The following is a 10478-nucleotide window of genomic DNA, read 5'->3' as shown; positions in this document are numbered from 1 at the left end:
AAATGCTTTTCTTTCGAAAACAAGGACATTTCTAAGTGACCCCAAACTTTTGAACGGTAGTGTATACTCCCTCTGCCATTTGTCTTTGTTGGTCATTGTACATGTTACTTGTTTTCCTGAGAGGAATCTCTCATATTTCATGAGTACTTAATATTTTGCACTGTGGGTTTCGTCACGCTTTAAGCTATGGTGCTTTAATAAATTCAGTAGTTCTAAACCTGTGACTGCCTCCTGACTACTCCTCTCTACACTTGTGACATCATCATCATCATCACTGTCTTAATGGCTGAATCATAGCCATGTTATGTTGGAACTAAAGCCTGGACACAGTTGCTCTCCAGCTCCAAGGCTGGAACTAAAGCATATAGATCTTCAGGTTCAAAATATTTATTAAACTAGAATTAACTGAAGGGGCTATTGGCTTCTAGCAGTCTTTTACAATTATTTTATGAGAAAATACAATTGAATGTGTTCAATCTCCATCTGGTACCTAGAGAGCAGAACACTGGAAGACATCGATCGTGATGAAACATGTCCAGTTCACAGGTTAACATCAGCTGTAACAGTGCAGCAGCTATAAAGTGTATTAATGGCTGCCTCCACATAACTCATTTTATAAGCCATCATACTACTGAAACAGGGCTCATATCATTACCATATGGTGAGCTGCTGAGCTAGCATCAATGTGTGCTTATTCTAGGATATATACTGCTAACTACCCACTGGACACAGACGTCAATTCAACATCCAGGAGCTAATGCCTAAACGTAACCTTAAGCAAATTTGACGTTTGGAACAACTTCGAAATGTGACGTTTGAGAAACATGAATGTCTAATTCTGACATGAGACTGTGAGAGCTTGTTGTTCCCTTCATAGTGCAATACTGTTGACCAGAACCCTATGGCCTCAGGTCAAATGTATTGCGCTACACAGGGAACAGGGTACCATTTGGGATGCAGCTGAGGTGTGTTGTGGTAAGTGGATATAGTTTATGATAGAGGCTGCAGAGGTGTAGACTAGAGGTGCTGTATAGAGGACTGAGTGTCTAGAAACCTAATGAATAGCAGAGTTCATCTCCCCTGTGTTGGAACACCTCATCCTCTCTCTGTTTACACACTGTCCAATAGAGACACTGATCTGGCTGCTACACTACTCTAATCTCTCTCTCTCTCTCTCTCTCTCTCTCTCTCTCTCTCTCTCTCTCTCTCTCTCTCTCTCTCTCTCTCTCTCTCTCTCTCTCTCTCTCTCTCTCTCTCGCTCAATTAAATTACATTTGCTTTATTGGCATGACATAACAATGGACATATTGCCAAAGCGTACTTTGGAGATTATGTGATACATTTACAATGTTAACATAATTAAATAATAATAATCAATATTGTCAACAGGACAACAGTAGCAACAATAATCAAGGGTCAAAATAACCATACATTCAACAATAACAATAACAATGGCATAGAGGACATGTGCAGGTTGGTTGGTCGGTCAAACACTGTCCCTCAATTTATGGCAGGCAGCAATGTAGTAAGCTGCCAACCCACAGCTCTCTGCGTCCTCCCCCAACAGGACGGGTAGCCTATTCTCATCAGAGAGGTCTTTGAAACCTTGAATAAGGGTTTCAAATTTGGGGAAATTGTTTAATTGTTTTGACATTTTGTCAGGAAATGCAGCTCTGTCTCAGGTTCTGCTGTGGTGCAGTGGTTGCACAGCCTTTCCTCTACAGGGAGCCAAGTTTTCCTGTGTCTACCCTTCTCAATGACAAGGCTGTGCTCACTGAGCCAGTACTTTGTCAAGGTTTATCTAAGGTTTTGATCAGTAACCATGGTCAAATAGTTTGCCGTGGTGTACTGTCGATTTAGGGACAGATAGCACTGCATTTTACTTTGTGCTTGTGCTTGTGTTTCCCAATAAGCAATGTCGTTTTGTTTTGACTGCGTTGTAATTTGGTTTATTCTGATTGATTGGATGTTCTGGTCCTGAGGCATCAGTGTGTTAGTAGAACAGGTTTGTGAACTCAGCCCCAGGACCAGCTGGATGAGGGGACTATTTTCTTTGCTCAGCTCTTGGCATTGCAGGGCTTGGTAATGATATGAGAGGGGGTCACTGTATTTTAGATGTTTCCAAAACTTAATTGCTATTTTTGGAGTTTTTATTATTGGTGGATATTGGCCTAATTCTGCCCTGCATGCATTGTTTGTAGTTTTCCTCTGGACATTTAGGAGAATCTTACAGAACTCTGCATGCAGGGTTTCAATGGGGTGTTTGTGTCACACCCTGATCTGTTTCACCTGTCTTGTGCTTGTCTCCACCCCCCACCAGGTATCTCCCATTTTCCCCATTATCCCCTGTTTATTTATACCTGCGTTTTCTGTTTGTCTGTTGCCAGTTCGTCTTGTCTTTCCAAGTCTTACCAGCGTGTTTTCCCGTTTTCCAGCCACTCTAGTTTCTGTTTTCTAGTCCTCCCGGTTCTGACTATTCTGCCTGCCCTGAGCCTGCCTGCCGTTCTGTCCCTGATTGACGCTGCCTTGAATTACTGACCATTCTGCCTGCCCTGACCCTGAGTCTGCCTGCCGATCCTTATTCACGCTGCATTGGACTACGGACCTCTGCCTGCCCTTTGACCTGCCGTTTGCCCCCTGTCTTATAAATAAACATCTGAGATAAAAACTGTCTGCCTTCTGTGTCTCCATCTGGGTCTCATCCTGAGTCCTGTTAGTTTGTCCCACTGGGTGAAATCTTGTTTTGCAAGTGGACCCCACACCTCGCTGCCATAAAGTGTGTTCGAATCCAACGATAGAAAGTTGTTTTTGATATTTTAGTTTTTAGGCTATCCCAAACCTAAACCCTAACCTTAACCATTTCGAGTTAATACCTAACCTTAAGATGTCAGAGTTAATTCCTAAGCTTAACCTTAAACACTTTGAAAATCTATGTTTTGAACAACTTCGAAATTTGATGTTTGAGAAACATGAACATCTAATTCTGACATGAGACTGTGAGAGCTTGTTGTTCCCTTCATAGTGCAATACTGTTGACCAGAACCCTATGGCCTCAGGTCAAACGTACTGCGCTACACAGGGAACAGGGTACCATTTGGGACGCAGCTGAGGTGTGTTGTGGTATGTGGATATAGTTTATGATAGAGGCTGCAGAGGTGTAGACTAGAGGTGCTGTATAGAGGACTGAGTGTCTAGAAACCTAATGAATAGCAGAGTTCATCTCCCCTGTGTTGGAACACCTCATCCTCTCTCTGTTTACACACTGTCCAATAGAGACACTGATCTGGCTGCTACACTACTCTAATCTCTCTCTCTCTCGCTCTCGCTCTCGCTCTCGCTCTCGCTCTCGCTCTCTCTCTCTCTCTCTCTCTCTCTCTCTCTCTCTCTCTCTCTCTCTCTCTCTCTCTCTCTCTCTGTCTCTGTCTCTGTCTCTGTCTCTGTCTCTGTCTCTGTCTCTCTCTCTCTCTCTCTCTCTCTCGCTCTCTGTCTCTGTCTCTGTCTCTGTCTCTGTCTCTCTGTCTCTGCTCTCTCTCTCTCTCTCCTCTCTCTCTCTCTCTCTCTCTCTCTCTCTCTCTCTCTCTCTCTCTCTCTCTCTCTCTCTCGCTTCCTCTCTCTTCCTCTCTCTTCCTCTCATCCCCCTCTCTCTCTCAATTCAATTAAATTCAATAGACTTTGTTGACATGGCAAATTAAATTACTTACATTGTCAAAGTATACATATAACAAAAATGGTGGGACCAACAGCAATAATAATAGTAGTAGTGGAAATGGAAATGGGATTACCATTAACAGCAACTACAACAACACTATTAATGAGAATAACAATACATTAAAGCAATAGTAGTCGACCAGTCTCAACATGACTGAGAAGACACATGGCATGGTATGAAAAACAAAACGAAATGGGAAAGTAATATTGATATTACATTACACTTTTCACTGGCTGTCCCTCAGGTTGTGGCAGGAGGACATATATTTGCACATTTTGGCTTTTCACCCAATAAATATTTGATTTCTTCTTCATCTTTTATAGTTTCAAATTCTTTGTACTGAATGATAATTTTGGGAAAAAAATATTATCTTAGGTCTGAGTATTTTTCACAGTGTAGTAGGAAATGCAGCTCTGTCTCTACCTCTCCCCCGGGGGCAGAGTGAGCACAGCCTGTCCTCTCTGGGCAGCCAGGTTTGCTTGTGACGACCGGTCTCTATAGCCAGACTGTGCTCACTGAGTCTGTACCTAGTCATTGTTTTCCTCCGTTTTCTATCAATCACAGTGATCAGATAGTCTGCCACCATGTACTGTCTGTTTAGAGCCAAATAGCATTGAAGTTTACTTTGATTTTTTGTGGTGTCTTTCCAATAGGTGATATATTTTTCTTTTTGTTTTGTGATGATTTGGTTGGGCCAGATTTTCCGAGTGCTGTCCTGAGGCTCTCTGTGGTTGGTTTGGGTTAGTGAACTGAGTCTCAGAACCAGCTGGCTGAGGGAACTCTTCTCTTGTTTCATCTCTTGACATTGTAGAGCTGTGTGATGGAATGTTTTGGGGTCACTTGTTTTTAGATGGTTGTAAAATTTGATCTTTCTTTTTTCTATTCGAATAAGGAGGGGGTATAGGCCCAATTCTGCTCTACATGCGTTATTTTGAGTTTTTCTTTGCACTTGCAATACAGTCTTGCAAAACTCTGCATGTAGTATTTAGAATGGATGTTTGTCCCATTTGGTAAATTCATTATTAGAGAGCGGACCACATTCTTCGCTGCCATATAGAGCAATTGATTCTATAACTGATTGGAAAATGTTGAGCCAGATTCTAATTGGAATTTCGATTTTAATGTTCCTTTTAATGGCATAGAATGCTCTTCTTGCTTTGTCTCTCAGCTTGTTCACAGCCATGTGAAAGCTACCTGTGTTGCTGATATTTAGTCTTAGATACAGTGGGGAGAACAAGTATTTGATACACTGCCGATTTTGCAGGTTTTCCTACTTACAAAGCATGTAGAGGTCTGTAATTTTTATCATAGGTACACTTCAACTGTGAGAAACGGAATCTAAAACAAAAATCCAGAAAATCACATTGTACGATTTCTAAGTAATTAATTTGCATTTTATTGCGTGACATAAGTTTTTGATCACCTACCAACATGTAAGAATTCCGGCTCTCACAGACCTGTTCGTTTTTCTTTAAGAAGCCCTCCTGTTCTCCACTCATTACCTGAATTAACTGCACCTGTTTGAACTCGTTACCTGTATAAAAGACACCTGTCCACACACTCAATCAAACAGACTCCAACCTCTCCACAATGGCCAAGACTAGAGAGCTGTGTAAGGACATCAGGGATAAAATTGTAGACCTGCACAAGGCTGGGATGGGCTACAGGACAATAGGCAAGCAGCTTGGTGAGAAGGCAACAACTGTTGGCGCAATTATTAGAAAATGGAAGAAGTTCAAGATGACGGTCAATCACCCTCGGTCTGGGGCTCCATGCAAGATCTCACCTCGTGGGGCATCAATGATCATGAGGAAGATGAGGGATCAGCCCAGAACTACACGGCATGAACTGGTGAATGACCTGAAGAGAGCTGGGACCACAGTCTCAAAGAAAACCATTAGTAACACACTACGCCGTCATGGATTAAAATCCTGCAGCGCACGCAAGGTCCCCCTGCTCAAGCCAGCGCATGTCCAGGCCCGTCTGAAGTTTGCCAATGACCATCTGGATGATCCAGAGGAGGAATGGGAGAAGGTCATGTGGTCTGATGAGACAAAAATAGAGCTTTTTGGTCTAAACTCCACTCGCCATGTTTGGAGGAAGAAGAAGGATGAGTACAACCCCAAGAACACCATCCCAACCGTGAAGCATGGAGGTGGAAACTTCTTTGGGGATGCTTATCTGCAAAGGGGACAGGACGACTGCACCGTATTGAGGGGAGGATGGATGGGGCCATGTATCGCGAGATCTTGGCCAACAACCTCCTTCCCTCAGTAAGAGCATTGAAGATGGGTCGTGGCTGGGTCTTCCAGCATGACAACGACCCGAAACACACAGCCAGGGCAACTAAGGAGTGGCTCCGTAAGAAGCATCTCAAGGTCCTGGAGTGACCTAGCCAGTCTCAAGACCTGAACCCAATAGAAAATCTTTGGAGGGAGCTGAAAGTCCGTATTGCCCAGCGACAACCCCGAAACCTGAATGATCTGGAGAAGGTCTGTATGGAGGAGTGGGCCAAAATCCCTGTTGCAGTGTGTACAAACCTGGTCAAGACCTACAGGAAATGTATGATCTCTGTAATTGCAAACAAAGGTTTCTGTACCAAATATTAAGTTCTGCTTTTCTGATGTATCAAATTCTTATGTCATGCAATAAAATGCAAATTAATTACTTAAAAATCATACAATGTGATTTTCTGGATTTTTGTTTTAGATTCCGTCTCTCACAGTTGAAGTGTACCTATGATAAAAATTACAGACCTCTACATGCTTTGTAAGTAGGAAAACCTGCAAAATCGGCAGTGTATCAAATACTTGTTCTCCCCACTGTATGTGTAGTTTTCGGTGTGTTCTAATAGAACTCTGTCCAAATAGAATGTATATTTGTCATCCTGATTTCCGGACCTTTTTTGGAATATCATTATATTTTATTTAGATTAATGGTCAGAGCCCAGGTCTGACAGAACCTGTGCAGATGATCTAGATGCTGCTGTAACCCCTCCTTAGTGGGAGACAGTAGCACCAGGTCATCTGCGTACAGCAGACACTTGATTTCAGTGTTGTGTAGGGTGAGACCAGGTGCTGCCGATTCTTCTAATGTTTTTGCCAATTCATTAATGTAGATGTTAAATAGTGTTGGACTTATTGGGCAGCCCTGTTTCACTCCACGTCCCTGGGAGAAGAAGTATGTTTGCTTGTTGCCAATTTTAACCGCATGTTTGTTTTTAGTGTACATTGATTTAATAACATCATATGTTTTCCCTTCAATACCACTTTCTATTAGTTTATAAAAAAAGACCTTAGTGCCAAATTGAATCAAATGCTTTCTTGTAGTCTACAACAAAACATGAGTAGATTTTGCCTTTGTTTTGGTTTACTTGTTTGTCAATTAGAGTGTGGAGGGTGTAAATGTGGTCTGTTGTTCGATAATAAAAATAAATAAATCCAATCTGGCTTCTGCTTAGGATGTTGTGTTCATCAAGGAAATTATGTAGTCTGCTATTTATGATACTGCAGAACATTTTCCCCAAGTTGCTGTCAACGCAAATTCCTCTGTAATTATTTGGGTCAAATTTGTACTGTTTGCACTCCATCTATAGGCCTGTTTAGTACCATGTAATTTATTGGGCCGTGATACTTCACGGTTGGGTTCTACTCTTCTCAGATACACTGTGATTTTACTGTGGTCTGAGAGAGGTGTTAGTGGGCTGACTGTGAAGGCTCTGAGAGACTCTGGGTTGAGGTCGGTGATGAAGTAGTCTACAGTACTGCTGCCAAGGGATGAGCTGTAGGTGTATCTATCAAAAGAGTCCCCTCTTAGCCTACCATTGACTATGTACAGACCCAGTGTTCGACAGAGCTTCAGGAGCTGTACTCCATTTTTGTTTTTCACTTTGTCATAGTTGTTTCTGGGGGGGGTATATGGGGAGGGAAAGGTTGTTGCGTCCCGGTAGGTGTTTGTCCCCATGACTGGTAATAGTGTCTAGTTCTTCTGCTGTTCTAGCATTCAGGTCTCCACAGACCAGTACCTGAAAGTTGGGCCTGAAAGTGACTAATCTCCCCCTCTAGAATGGAGAAACTCTTCATTGAAGTAGGGTGACTCTGAGGGTGGAATGTATAGCACAGAGGAAGACATTTTTACCTGTTAAGATAGCCTCCTTGTTGGTTTTTAAACAGATAAAGAATTCTCCTGTTTTGATCAATTCGATTGAATGAGTTAGTTCAGATTTATACCATATTAGCATTCCCCCTGAGTCTCTGCCATTTGTGATTCCATTTAATTTGGTGGATGGTACGATTATCTCCCTATAACCTAGTGGACAGCCAGTGGAAACATCACCTCTGCACCATGCTTCCTGTAGTACTACAATATCAACATCATCAATTTCTTTCAGGAAGTCTGGGTTTCTGCTCTTTAGCCCAAAAGCAGAGGACTTAAATCCTTGTAAATTCCAACATGTAACTGTTTTTTCTTTACCTTCAAAATGAGATGAACACTCACAATCCAACAATAACTATTAAAATAGGATTTTTCAATTAACGTAAACTCTTATTATGCAAATGTGATTTGTTTATCATTTAAGATAGCATTTGTGTCATGCCACTTGGGTGGATGTAGTGTGAGGATGGTGGTGTTCTTGTGCTCATCTTACCATGACCCTCAGCCGATCACATGTGAGCATAGTAGACTCAGCATTTGTTTAATGTCACTCATTTTGTTCGTGGGGACAGGGCCAGTTGCTCCTCTCACAGCCTGTGTGTAGCTCTGCCTGCCGAGCTGTGGCTCCTCCAGGTGTGGGTCTGCGGTGGGGGGGAGGGGGGTGGTAGGCCTCGTCTGGGTGGGGGTGGTAGGCCTCATCTGGGTGGGTCTGAAGCTGGGATGGGGTGGTCTGTAGCTCAGCTGGTAGAGCACGGCGCTTGTAACGCCAAGGTAGTGGGTTCGATCCCCGGGACCACCCATACACAAAATAAAATGTATGCACGCATGACTGTAAGTCGCTTTGGATAAAAGCGTCTGCTAAATGGCATATTATTATTATGTCTGTGCTGCGCTGGCTGTGGTGGGCATTGAGGTTGGTGGTGCTGTAGCCGTGGCTGGGGGGTCCAGGGTGCTGGTCCGGGGTGTTGTCTCTGTGATCTCGGGGGGGTGGAGATTGCTCCGCTGTTCCTAGGTGGAGAGGTCGGGCTGCGGTTTAAAGCGACGTCCTTGAGAGTCTTGGCGAGGATGGGGACTGTCTCCCTATACAGGTGAACATGGTCATAGAGACAGTCCAGATCGAGGGTGGGATGGTGGGCCAGGTGTACATTGGGTCGCAGGGCACAGTCCCGGGAGAGGCTGGCGTTTATTCTTTGGATTGTGGCAGGGTGGAAGTCCTTCCTCTGTAGAAGGGTTGACACCACGATCCTTGAGTTGGGGAAGATCGCGGAGGCCTTCTCAATCACTCCCCGTAGTGAAGTCGCCACCCTCTCCTGCTGAGCACGCAGGTCGTTGCTTCCGGTGTGTATGATTATGTGCTTGGCGACCCGAGCTGGGCCTTATCAAGCAGTTGCATGGCACTCTGCTTTGTTGGGCACCACACCTCTCTCGTTTTGTGTCTAGGGAAAAGTTTCTTCTCCTGAACAAACTTCCCATTTGAGTCCATCAACAGGACGATCTCAGCTAGTGTTTCTTCTGGACTGGAGGGGGTAGAGTGGGGGCTGGTGGGTGTTGGAGCTGGGGTGTGGCTGGTCTTTGCCGGTGCCGCTGTCAGTGGGAGGCTGTTCTGTGGGCTGGGGGAGGCGTGCAGCAGGCAGGGCTGGGGAGGCCTGGCTGGTTGAGGTGGGCTCCTCTGCTGTGTGAGGGCAGGTCATAGAGTGGTGATCTAGCTGCTCCTGCAGCCTGTCCTCTGTTCTCTTTCTCTCCTGCAGCTCCTCTCTTAGTGTGGTCAGCTCGTTATTACTGCTCTGCCTGTCTTTTTGGAGCTCTCTCACCTCCTTTGTTAGATCAGCCAGCTCTCTCTTGAGTCCGTCTCTCTCTTGCTGAACCTCTTTCAGCTGTGTTGCAAGGCTGCTGTCCTGCTCTGTCCGCACCTTGGTTAGGAGCTCCTCTAATGTGTGGATGTCTGGTTGCTGTTTGCTCTCGCTCTCCCTGAGCAGGACCACCTCCCCCTCCAGTTTGGTGAACTCATCCCTCATGGCAGCCATGGTGGTGAGGAGGGCCTGAGCCTGCTCTGCACTGAGGGGGTCGCTCTCCTCCTGGGGCGTGTCCTCCACTTTGGTGGGAAGAGAGTGCTGGATGTGCCTTTTTGGTTGGGGATAGTGGGGGATGAGGTTGGTGCTGGTGGAGTTTGTCTTGTGGGAGGGCATGTCACTGGTGGTGTCCTTCTCTCTCTCTGCTCTCTCCTTAATGGTCTGAAAGTCTGTTTCAAACAGCCTAAGGTTACCTTGCACCATGACAGTCCCAGTTTTGTAGAGGTTGATTGTTATCATGGTGCTGTCAGGGTCATCTGTCTCTTTGACTTTCAGCTTCCAATATTTATTAAACTAGAATTAACTGAAGGGGCTATTGGCTTCTAGCAGCCTATTACAATTATTTTATGAGAAAATATAATTGAATGTGTTCAATCTCCATCTGGTACCTACAGCGCAGAACACTGGAACACATTGATCATGATGAAACATGTCCAGTTCACAGGTTAACCTCAGCTGTAACAGTGCAGCAGCTATAAAGTGTATTAATGGCTGCCTCCACATAACTCATTTTATAAGCCATCATACTACTGAAACAGGGCTCA

This window comes from Coregonus clupeaformis, chromosome 22, assembly GCF_020615455.1.
Source record: "Coregonus clupeaformis isolate EN_2021a chromosome 22, ASM2061545v1, whole genome shotgun sequence".
Classification (NCBI taxonomy): domain Eukaryota; kingdom Metazoa; phylum Chordata; class Actinopteri; order Salmoniformes; family Salmonidae; genus Coregonus; species Coregonus clupeaformis.
The sequence above is the reverse complement of the archived record's forward strand: the minus strand, read 5'-3'. Positions refer to the sequence as shown.